This window comes from Coptis chinensis, chromosome 6, assembly GCF_015680905.1.
Source record: "Coptis chinensis isolate HL-2020 chromosome 6, ASM1568090v1, whole genome shotgun sequence".
NCBI classification, from domain to species: Eukaryota; Viridiplantae; Streptophyta; class Magnoliopsida; order Ranunculales; family Ranunculaceae; genus Coptis; species Coptis chinensis.
In genome coordinates this window covers 69,143,238-69,156,264 of record NC_141461.1, presented here as the reverse complement: position 1 = coordinate 69,156,264, position 13,027 = coordinate 69,143,238, and positions in this window count along the sequence as shown.

The window sequence follows — 13,027 nt, the reverse complement described above, 5'->3', positions numbered from 1 at the left end:
GATTGGGCCCGGTTTTGTTTTAATTTGTGGACCAGTTCAGTTTAAAGTTTTTGGGCCGGTTTCAGTTCAATTTTTAGACCGAACCACTTAACTGTTTTGGGGCCAGTTTCTAATATTGTTTGGGGTCAGTCCATAGGACTTAATAGAGATCCAAATGGGTCTTTCACCATTTAGACTTTTTGGTTCTAAGGTTTGGGCTTGGCCAATTGGGTCCGAACCATTTCTTTGGTCATGAGCCCATGAGCCATGCACCTTGACCTTAGCCATGAACCATGGCTATGACCACGCACCTGTTGAACATAGAAACGACAGTTTGACTTTGACCATGATGCGTTGACCATTGACCATTGACCATTGACTTTGACCATTGACCATTGACTTTGACCGTGGAATGTTGACTTTTTCATATATTTAAGAATATGGACAAATGTAGTAATAAAATATTGTCGAAAATTATATAACGTTGTTTGTCATTATCTAATTAAGATTTGACGTGAGTAGTGTGTAAAACATATATATATTAGGCTTTGATTATGGACTGTGGACTGTTTAATTGTGCTACATTTTATGTTGTAAATTGTATGGACAAATAAAATGCTAAAATGCTGTGGAAGCTTGTATAAATTTGGTTGTCATTATCTAATTAAGATTTGACGTTGATATTGTGACATTATATAATATATTGGGATATATATATTAAATGCAATAATTTTGGAGAAATAAATGTATAACCGCTCCATTATTATAAATGTGAGATGCTACTATGATGTAGTATAGTATTTGTGGATATTTCCCACAGGATGGTGGCGTAGTGCAATAATATATTGGCACGTGAAAGAATGAAAGTGGTTATGAGATATAATTAAGATATTTCTAAATATTGTGGCTTAGTGCAATAAGGTAATTGACCTGCACGTGATATAGTGGAATGATTATGAGTCATAAATGTATGACACCTGAATAAATTACGAACGAAAATCCTAGAACTACGACTACCACAACTCATGTGATTTGCCACTGTGTGTGGTATGTGATATGATTGGCCCTTGTGTAGGGTGTATATATATGAGATGTTGATTGACCTATGTGTTGGGCAATCGAAGGCGAATAGTGGTTTGATTATTCCGTTAAGCAAAATAGAACGAGATCGCGATATTTTATGCGAATAGTGGCGTTATTTTGCATAATGGCTTCCGTGTGAGGGTTACGGTGTCGCGGCATCCATTTCCGGGTGGTAGTTACGCACGGAGTGGTTCATTATGTAAGGGGAGGCATGTGGATGTACAAGTTCGGCGTTGGGAAGCGATTGTGGTAGCCAGGGAAACTAGGTAAGATATAGATACGACGTGATTTTAGGGACACACAAAGAAAACCTTAATTAATATAATTATGGTAATATGTTGGTTAATGATATATCTTTAGATAGATGATTGTATATGCTTGGGGGTTATAGTTTAGTTAGAACCTAAGGCCTCGTGGAGGAACTAAATGCCTTTTTATTATGCGTATGGTTTGTTGTGTGGTTAGTGGGAAGTTAAGGCGCCTCAGTGGAGGAACTACCTGCCTTAATTATTGTACTTAAGGATGTTATATTAGTCGTTGAAAGTTAAGGCGCCTCGGTGGAGGAACTAACTGCCGTATGGTTTATGTATATTTTGGCATAAACATATGTTGTATTTTAGGGCTACTCACACCAGCATTTTTATAATGCTGACCCGATTTGCATGTTTGCTTATCGGGTGTGTTCATTAAATGAACATAGTTGATAAGTCTTGACAGGTTTAGTGTTGAAGAAGATTGGTTGCTGCTTGTGGATTGCGTTAGTGTCGCATTTCAAGATAGGCTTTGTTTTCCTTTGAGGTGATATAGATTTTCAGTTGAGATAAGGTTATTTGCATTTTCATTTGTTAATTTTTGTAATGAAGAGGACTTTTGTTTAAGTTAAAATTTTTATTGGTTTTTAATTATCCGTATATTTAAAACTGTTTATGGGTTTTTGGAAGTGGAGAGTGCGTCACACCTCGGAGATCGAAGAGTCGGGAACAAATAATGTTTTTCCGAATTCTGTCGAAATTCGGGGTGTGACAGTTTGGTATAAGATCATTTGGTTAGCTTAGACTTATGTGAGTCTAAGTGATTCTCAGATCGTGGTTTATGGGTAGTAGTGTTTAAGAAGTATTATTTTCAAAACTATTTTCCGCTAGTTGTTTTGTTTTTACAAAAAAAATGAAAGAGATATAGAAATAAAGAGAGTCAATATTTTTCTTGATTTGTTTGTACGTGTAATGTGTATATTTATATTAGTTACTTGTGGAGTGGATATGAAATGATGTTTTTGTTTCCTTATCATATGAGGAGTAATTACATTTATTATATGTTAATTATTAATGAATTTGATCAAAATAATGTGTACTGCTATAATATTGTTTTATTGTTGGTGTTCATTTTCACATGGAGTATTGATTAAGTATGACAACCTGTCTGTGAACTTTGTATTTGAGTGTTATGTTATTGTTCAAGAAGCAAGGAGATAGTTTATCTATATTGAATGAGCTGTATTAACTGATGACTTTGTGATGTATTAAGTAAGGAACTAATTGTCTCTGTGTTAGAGGAACTATCTCGCCTTACTCGTACACTTTAATGGATGAATAGTATTTTGAAGTATAAGAGATTAATTTGTTAGATGTGACTAATTATAAATTGAAATATATATATATATATATATATATATATATATATATATATATATATATATATATATATATGTATCCTTTTGAGATGTGTATACTTGCGTATACACGTTTTTATATTATTGTATATAGATGAACTATTACCGTGCGTAGGTGATGATTAATATTGTTTTACCAAGAAAACATGCATGTGTAGGTTGTTTTATTAAGGTCACGTTATTAACGATTAATTAAAATAATGGTGATAATTGTTATTTTTAAAATATATTGGAATTTATGTAGAGGATGTCTTAATATAATGATGATCGTATTTCCACAACAAACTGATTTTTATTTTGTCTTATAAGTGTGCTTCGTGCCGATAAATTATGACATAATTGATTAATATTGTTAAATTAGTTTCACATTGATTTTTTGCATATTCGAGTATTCTTAAATATATACCTTGATTTATGGTTTATAAATATTACCGTGAGAATATAACTTGTTATGGATGATATATTAGAAGTGGGTTTGTATTATCTTAAATTTTTTTTTTAGAATTCGTGTTATACGGTAGCAAGTCTTATGTTAATTGTCATTGTATATGGAGATTAATTTTTGAATCTTTTCACCGTTTAAAATAATTAGTAATAATAATAATAACAATGAGCGTCGAGTATTCATTCTTAATTGTTTTGTTTCAGTCTATATGATTTTGATAGATGAATATGAAAAAAAAATTATTTTTTGGATACGTGCTATATTTGATCCAGTTGCAAGCATGAATTAGGATTCAAGGGTTGTTTTAAATTTAATATTTCTGATAGCATGACTAAAGTAAATATAAAGTTTTATTGTCGTATCAATGACATGAGGGACCTTTTGTTTTAAGTGTGTTAGGACACTAATTTTCTTTTATGCATGATAATGAAAGACTCCATAATGTTTTATGCATGGATGAACTTATCGCACATTATTGATTAATTTAAGTAGAATATTATTTTTCGTAGAGACTGCTACGTGTCAAGAAGCTGCATGTTAATGAGAAATGATATATTTACCTTGCGTTTAAGTGACAGTAATAATTTGTTTTAATATAGACAGTTAAAATATGATAGATTTTGTAATGGCATGAAAAGATATATTATGGAATTATTTAAAATAATTAATACCAACGTTATCTTGCTTAAGTTTAATCTCTGTACATTCTTGTGTAGGTTCTAAGTTAATAACCAACGTTATTTGTTCGTATAGATTTACTTCCAAATCTCGGGACGAGATTCTTTTGAGATGTGTATAGCTGTAACGCCCGTATTTAAAATACATATTTTTTTCTATTTATTAATTAATTAAATTATTTATTTAAAAATCGACTGGATTGGATTTGGGATATGTGGGCCTGATTTTTGGGCCCGAGTCTGTATTGGGCTTGGGTTTCAAACCCAAGTATATAATCACATTGTTATGGAGAATAGGGTTCTTGGAGAATAAAAAAATAATAAAAATGGCGGCATAGCTAGAAACTCATTTGCTGGAGGGGGGAGCGCGACGATTTGGACTAGGAGGATTCGTAGAGCTGTTAATATAAGTGAGTAGTTATGTTTTCCTTTTCATCGGAACTAGAGAGTTTTACATCTACGGATTTAAAACATTTGCTGCGAATAAAAATATTTACTGCCGAGTTTTTCCGCTCAGATTATATGTGCTGTCACTATTCTTCTTTCGATGTTTTTCTGATTTCGCTGAAGTGTTAAACTCGTCAGATTGTTAAGCTTGTACTTATATATATTGTTTGTTGTTGGTAACTACTGAAATTATTAAAACTGCCGTTGGAACTCTGGAGATTTGTTAATGGCGGCGCAAGCCCCACAGAGATTTCGGCTTGTGTTTGGGTTAAACTCTTTTTGTATTTCGGTCTGAGCACTTCTTGGTCTGAGCACTTTTCCTATGTCGAGAGTCGACATCGTGATCCTGGTCAGTTGACTCTGGTTCGGATGCTATAACAGAGTCCTTGTCTGAGTTGCTGTATTCCGACTCAGATGTCTCACGTCGAGCTAGATCCCCGCGCCTTGGGTTCTTTGCACGACCACCTTCTGGAAGGTCGTCATCATCGGGATCAACGAGTGGCTCTTTCCTTGTGTCGGATCGATACAAATGCCTCAGCAGCTGTACTTCTCGTTCAAGATTGCTTCTTTGTTGTTCCAAAGCCTGTACTGCCTGGCAAACCTGAACAAACTCTGTGTTGGTGAGGAAAATATTCTCACCATCTTGACGCTTCTATTGAGCGTTATTCCTCAGGCCTACACCGGGCGCAGCTGGTCCATCGGTGCTAGTCATAGGCCTTTGGAGGGGGTTATTTGCGTCATGGTGACCGACGTTCTCCCCTCCTTTAGGTAACTCGTACTCTTCTTCTCTTACGGCGACGCTGAGCGTGGTAGCACCACCCTTTGTTTTCTTTGCTCCTTCCATCACAATGGTAAGAGTTTTTACACTAAATCAGTCGTTTGAACGAATGTCTACTTGCTTTCGTCCCCACAGACGGCGCCACGAGATGTAGGGGTTTTTTTGAGTATCCCCTGATCTTCCTCTGTGTCTTGTGATCTCGAAGTGTAAACTGAGTAGAGAAGGGATGAGATGATTGTGAGTTCAGGGTTGAACCGTCTAGCGGCTGCCTACGTATCTCCTTGTTAATTTAGGGGAATCAAACCCTATTTTTTTGTCGTTCCTAAAAGTGAATCCTTCTGGTTTATATAGGAAGAGCTACGAGAGGCCTAGGGTTAAGACTCTCCTCACCGCTTGTGAGTTCCCTTCCATCTTTGGACTATGTCTTCCTATTAGGATTCCTCTCCTTATGGAATTCTGAATCTAGACCATAAGTTATGAGAGGTAAGTTTCCTTGTTGATCATAATATCCCATCATGTATGGGAAGATTATATCTAAAAGGTAACTCCTAAGATATGTCATCACGATTCCTTCCTTATCATTAGAGATCGCCATCTTTAGTTTCCTTCTATTCAGGAACTGTCTATATCAGTTCCTAATGAACTGGAGAACTACCATACTTAGAGGCGGTTAACCACGTGCCTAGCACATGTCCACTAAACACTCGTGCTAAGCACGAGATCACTTATTCACATAACTAATCCGATGGTCCTCGTCTCATTCTGGACATCTATAGTCTTAGGTTATTTCTCATACACGTGTCATATGTTCAATGACGGGAAATTGCCCTTACAATAAGGTTTTTCTTTCCCGTTAGTTATATTTCCTACAAAAGTATGCAATCAACAGGCACTGGTAGGATTCTTTAGAAAATGGAATTTTTCAGTCCAGGGGCATATTTTCTTATACTAAATATTGTTAGAAGATTCTTTTTAGTTATTTAAAAAACAATTCCATTTCCCATAATTCATTTGGCTGGTGTCACACCCCGAATTTCGACAGAATTCGGAAAAACATTATTTGTCCCCGACTCTTCGATCTCCGAGGTGTGACGCACTCTCCACTTCCAAAAACCCATAAACAGTTTAAAATATGCGGATAATTAAAAACCAATAAAAATTTCTATTATACAAATGTCCTCTTCATTACAAAACTTCACAAATAAGATTAAGTTACAAATCTCTTTCCAATAACTCTTTATTTAAAATTACAAATGAAAATACAAATAACTTTGTCTCAATTAAAAATCTATATCACCTCAAGGGAAAACAAAACAAATCCTGAGATGCAACGCTAACGCAAACCACAAGCAGCAACCACTCTTCTTCAACACTAAACCTGTCAAAACTTATCAACTATGTTCATTGAATGAACACACCCGATAAGCAAACATGCAAATCGGGTCAGCATTATAAAAATGCTGGTGTGAGTAGCTCTAAAAACAACATATACTTATACAAATATATACATAATCCATATGGCAGTTAGTTCCTCCACCGAGGCGCCTTAACTTTCAACGACTAATATAACATACTCAAGTACAATAATTAAGGCAGGTAGTTCCTCCACTGAGGCGCCTTAACTTCCCACTAATCACACAACAAACTATACGCATCATAAATAAGGCATGTAGTTCCTCCATCGAGGCGCCTTAGGTTCTAACTAAACAAATAACCAACCAAGCATATTACCATAATTAGATTATTTCAGGCTTTCTTTGCGTGTCCCAAAAATTCACGTCGTATCTATGTCTTACCTAGTTTCCCTGGCTACCACAATCGCTACCCAACGCCGAACATGTACATCCACATGCCTCCCCTTACATAATGAGCCACTCCGTGCGTAACTACCCTGAGCGGGATGCCGCACACCAGGTAAATCCTCACACGGAAGCCAAATCTATGTAAGTACTGCCACTATTCGGCATAAAATATCGCGCGTCATCGTTCTATTTTGCGAACGGAATAATCAAGCCACTATTCGGCTACGCCAGGAGGGCCATTCAGCTTTACTGAAACGCCAGGAGGGCCAATCACATTACTTACGCCCGAAGGCCATTCAGATTAACTGAAACGCCAGAAGGGCCAATCACATTACTTACGCCCGAAGGCCATTCAGATTAACTGAAACGCCAGAAGGGCCAATCACATTACTTACGCCCGAAGGCCATTCAGATTAACTGAAACGCCAGAAGGGCCAATCACATGAGTTGTGGTAGTCAGGTTCTAGGATTTTCGTTACGTAATTTATTCAGGTGTCATACATTAATGACTCATAAACATTCCACTATATCACGTGCAGGTCAAATACCTTATTGCACTAAACCACAATATTTAGAAAATATCTCATAACCACTTTCATTCTTTCACGTGCCAATATATTATTGCACTACGCCACACTCCCGTGGGCAAATATTCACCAATACTACTACCTCATAGTAGCATCTCACATATATACTAATGGAGTGTTTATACATTTATTTCTCCCAAACATATTGCATTATATATATATCCCAACATATTATATAATATTACAATATCCACGTCAAATCTTAATTAGATAATGACCACCAAATTTATACAATTTACAACATAAAATGCAGCACAATTAAACAGTCCACAGTCCACAATCAAAGCCCAATATATATATGCTTTACACACTACTCACGTCAAATCTTAATTAGATAATGACAAACAATGTTATATAATGTTCGACAATATATTATTACTATATTTATCCATATAATCAAATATGTGAAAAATGGGAAAAGTCAACATTCCACAGTCAAAGTCAAAGTCAACACGTCATGGTCAAGGTCAAACTATCGTTTCCACGTTCAACAGGTTCAGGGTCATAGCCCTGGTTCATGGCTAAGGTCAAAGGTGCATGGCTCATGGGCTCATGACCAAAGTCATGATTCGGACCCAACTGGCCAAGCCCAAACCTTATAACCCGAAAGTCCAAACATTTAAAGACCCAATTAGATCTATTTTAAGTCTTATGGACTGGCCCCAAGCAATATTAGAAACGGGCCCAAAAACTTATACTGAACTGGCCCAAAACACAACTGAGTTCGGCCCGAAAACTTTAAATTAAACAGGTCCACAAAATAAGAGAAAACCGGCCCACAATTACAAAAATTAGAACTTGGCCCATAACAAGTTAACAACTAATAGGAAAATGGCCCAAACAAAATAGAAATGAACTCGCCCAACACTTTAGAACATAATCGGGCCCAACTAATTACCAAGGCCCCAAAAACTGAACTAGGCCCAAGCAAACAAAACAAGGTCGGCCCATATAGCAAGTGGATTCGGCCCAAGGCCCAACCACAGCTACAGTGCATCTTCTTCCCCAAATTTTCTCCTCCACCAGCCACCAAAACGCGCCGGCCACCCACTCCCATTCCATTAAGTCGGTTAGACTCCCCATCCAAACCCAACCAACTTTAATGAAAACAAAAACTCCAATCATTCAATCCCCATTTATACATCAACCTAGATCTAAAATTCGACCTCCATTAAAGCTTGTTTCAAGCTCCAATCGACAGCATTTTCAGCCCTCACACACACTCAAACACCACTAATCAACCTCACAACACATCACCACAAAACACAACAACCAATTTAAACCAAAAACAGCCCAACCACCGGTTCGTCCACCGCCATTAACGCCTCCAACCAAGCTTTGGCAGCATCGACCACCACTCCTAAACACTCAATCAAACAACCACCACCAACGATTCCTCAAACCAACAAAACCAAACAAACAAAATTTCAAAAGTTCTAACCACAGTATGACAGTAATGCGTTCGGCGCCATTGACGCCTATTCAAGGCTCCCAACAGCCCCATCACCATACTCCAACCCCCAACAACCAACTAAGTTCGTTATTCCAACACTAACAGTCCACCCATAAAGGTTTACTGGCGAGTTCTCAGCACCGCCATTAAAACCTCCAGAGTTCGAACAGTTTACCCAAATCAACAAAGTTTCGATAGTTTAATACCAATCCGAATTTAACAAAGTTTAATAACTACAAATGGCATGAAGTCCAATACAATAGGAAAAATGAGCAGTATAAAAAAAAAGGCAGAAACAGTATACGCCGATATATGTAAACTACAAATCCGGTGAAATAGCAAAATATCTACTCACCTTAACTAACAGCTCGATGAATTCCTCGTAGTCCGAATCGTCGCGCTCCAACGCTCGAGCAAACAAGCTTCAATCTCTGCCTCCATTTTCATTATTTTATTTTTTTCTCTGAACCCTATTTTCCAGAACAATGTGTTTATATACTTGGGTCCGAAACCCAAGCCCAACACAGACTTGGGCCCAAAAACCAGGCCCACGTATCCCGAGTCCAATCCGACGAATTTTGAAAATAAATAATTTAATTAATTAATAAATAGAAAAATACGTATTTAAAAAATACGGGCGTTACAGATGGGATATTATCTGATTGAGTTGGAAGTGGCACATTTGAGCTAGTCCATATTTGAACATATGAAATATTTGGGGATATTATGATTTTCATTTTTTCTTTTTTGGTGGCGTTCTTAACCATTTCTTTTGTGCAATGTTTTTTGAACTCTTTAGCCATACAAAATTTTGTTGTACAAGATGTTCGGAGAACCCTCTTCAAGACAATTTCTTCTTTTGAAGGAAATGTTGAAGAGGCCAACTATCTAGCCAGCCTGATTGATTCCCAGTTGGTGGCTCTACGAGATGCTTTTAGAGTCGACTCAGAATCAGATGATGACATATTGCATAGAGTTCCAACAAAATTATTGAATTTGTATAGGACTGGCAGGCTTGGTCATTACATTCTGGATACTGTAGCAGGATATTTCAAAAGCCATTCTGCAAATAAAATTAATGGTTATCATTAGTTGTTGATAAATTCAAATTGCTGCAATTAGCGCAATACATTTTCACGCTGACCTATTGCTGCACTGTATTGTAGTACTCATTTTATTTTAACAGTATCAATATTGGTATCAATATACTACAATTAATCCTCATACACAATGATTAATTATTATAGTATAATAGGGACTCTTTTAATTTGTTACAGGAAGGATTCAAATGTAAGGGTTGCACACAAATATAATTGAGTCCCACAATACGAAAGCGCATCTCTCATAATAAACAAAAGGAACTACATAGTGTATGTTGCTTCAAGGATATTGCATTGGATAAATCAACTTCTACAGCAGCAGTTAGATATTCCAAGAAGAAATACCATCTTCTAATTGAGATATGGAACCCATGATCTATTTCCTTCCTATGTGTCCAATCAAAGACTGAATTGGTGATATCTGCAATAAGAACAAAATATATTGTTCTCGATTAAACCTACAAATTCATGCATCAATTCACCCATTTACATTTCACAGTAGCAATACCCTACGCCAGTTAATGGACACACTTTTATTGAATAATATGCGTTCAATATATACTTCTCCAGGGCACACCCTCTTGCCATCTTCCCTTAGCACTTCCAAATTTTATATTATTTCATCAAACACTTGGTTTCACATTTCTAGCACAAAATTTCTTCTCTACAAAATGAAATTACGTGCCTAATGTATTTGAACCAACATATTCCTAGTTTCCCACACACATTCAACTCAAGAACTACACTCACAAGTTCTCTTCAATGCATACTAATTAAACAACTTCAGAACTCAGAACTGCTACTAGTGGAATAAGTCAATGTAGGATCAAAAGCAGGTTTTGAAATATTGGGATCACGTGATATCCTCTTAAGTAACAACTGATATCTATCTCTATACAAACCCGCCTCTGTCAAAGCATCCCCATGTATAGGAAGCTTTCCAGTATACCTACAGGAAAAAATGCCTCTTAATTTGAAATATGTAAACACTTTCTTCTTTGTTTTCACTCCCATTTTTTTTTTTTATTTCTTCCTCTTTTTTCTCTCTTGGTTTCTTTGTTGGAAAATGGCGGCAGTTTAGTGATGAAGTTGCAATATTGGCGGGAAAATAAAAATCTCGGTTGATAGGGTGAGCCTAGCGAACGATCTTGGGCCGGGTGTGGGGGTTATGTGGCCCATGATATGCACCCAAAAGTGTATTATGAAACCCCGTTGAGACATATAAATTTGGTTAACTATGTGTTTAATAATCATGAAATAAATATGTTTTTATAATTTTGTAGGTATTTGCAGTAAACATGGAAATATGGTTTAAACCTGCAATAAAGCACGAGGAACGACATGTATATGAATTCTTCCAAATCCGCACAGAAGCATCAAATTTCCGAAGCTCCTACCTCTTGAACCAGGACTCCGAATGCGACAAGTGAGCTGCTCAGACAATCAGGGGGATGAACTCTACGTATAGGCGGGAAGTTATAAAATTGGCCAAAGACCGGACCGCCACTGGACTGCACATAGGACCCACTATGAGGACCCACAAGATTGGATGAGTCATCAATCATGGAGCATGTCAAGACAAAAATGACAAATTATTGGTGCAGAGTTGACACCTTGCATGTAATTAATTAGATTAGGTGTTAATAGTGAAAAAAAAGGCAAGGTGTCACTTTGTTTTAATGTGGTGGATAAAAATGAAGTAAATATGGTTTGATGTTTCACATGGAAGGAAATGAGATGTCTCTCAAATGAAGAAGAAAACAAAACAAGGGGGGGGGGGGGGACACTCCATTTACTCCCTTGACTTCTTTTCCTTATCTTGTATTATTTTAGTTCCTTAGTCATTATTATTATTTAGTTTTTAGTTTTGTAAGAAAGCTTGTAATAGTTTTAATGGAAGAAACTTTGGTTTTCTTCTAGAAAATAAATAAAAAGCAAGTGAGTTTAGTTAGTTTTTCTTCTTCCTCTTTCTCTCTCTCTTTTGTTCTTCTAGTTTGTAATCCTTTATCCCAAGGATCATGAGCTAACTTCCCTTTTGGGGAGTTAATCCAACTCATGTGAGGGAAAATAATTGTTATTGGCTTGGTAGGTTGTTAGGAAGAACAACTAGACCTACATCCTATCCCAAAATGATAGTTGGTGTAGTGTCTAGTTAGGAATCAAGGAATGAGCTTAGAGATAAGTCATTGCTTGATTCCAATTGCTAACATGTATGAGTTTAGAAATGAGCCATACATGTTAGGGATCAAGTTTTCTTCCATTAGGGCTTGTTTATGAGTCTAGGAAGAATCAAATGAACCTTTTCAAATCAACAACTAAATGTTATTTTCACATGAGGAGGATTAGCTCTCCACCTTTTATTTAGTAAATTGTATTTTGTCTTAGTTGCATATTTCGAATCTTAATGTTTTTATTTAATGTTTGTGTAGGAAAGAAACCTAGTTTTAATATAAACTTACTCACTAGTTCCCTAAGAGTAACAACCAACTTGTAGTTGTCTTAACCTTTAGGTTGGTTCTATTCTTACTTTCAACTTTACGAACGCGAAGATTGTGAGTAAGGAACTTTGAATTCGCTTTTGCATCAAATTAGAGAGTCAAATCTCTAACGTAGTAAAAAGTAAACATCAAAATGGCGCCGCTGCTGTTCTAAAGGCATATGACTTGTTCTATAGATTGGAAGTTGCATCAAGGGGGAACCCCCACTCTCTTCCTTTCTTCCCTTTCGTTTTTTTTTCGAATTTTCACTCGGAAACAACCTGTTCGCTCACAGATTTTTGGCTGTACTTCCAGGTATAGAAAGTTAGGACTGGGAACGTAAACTACATCAACATATAAGGTTGCTCTGAAAATTTGAGCTTACTGTGGGATAATCATCCGCGTGCGCTTGTCTGGACTCGCGTCCGCTAGTGTAACTCGCATCCGCGGGGCACTTTGCTCATTTGTTGCTCATCTAATAGCTCTAGCATCCCCTAATCTATCTTGATCCATATCCAGACCTAAATCTC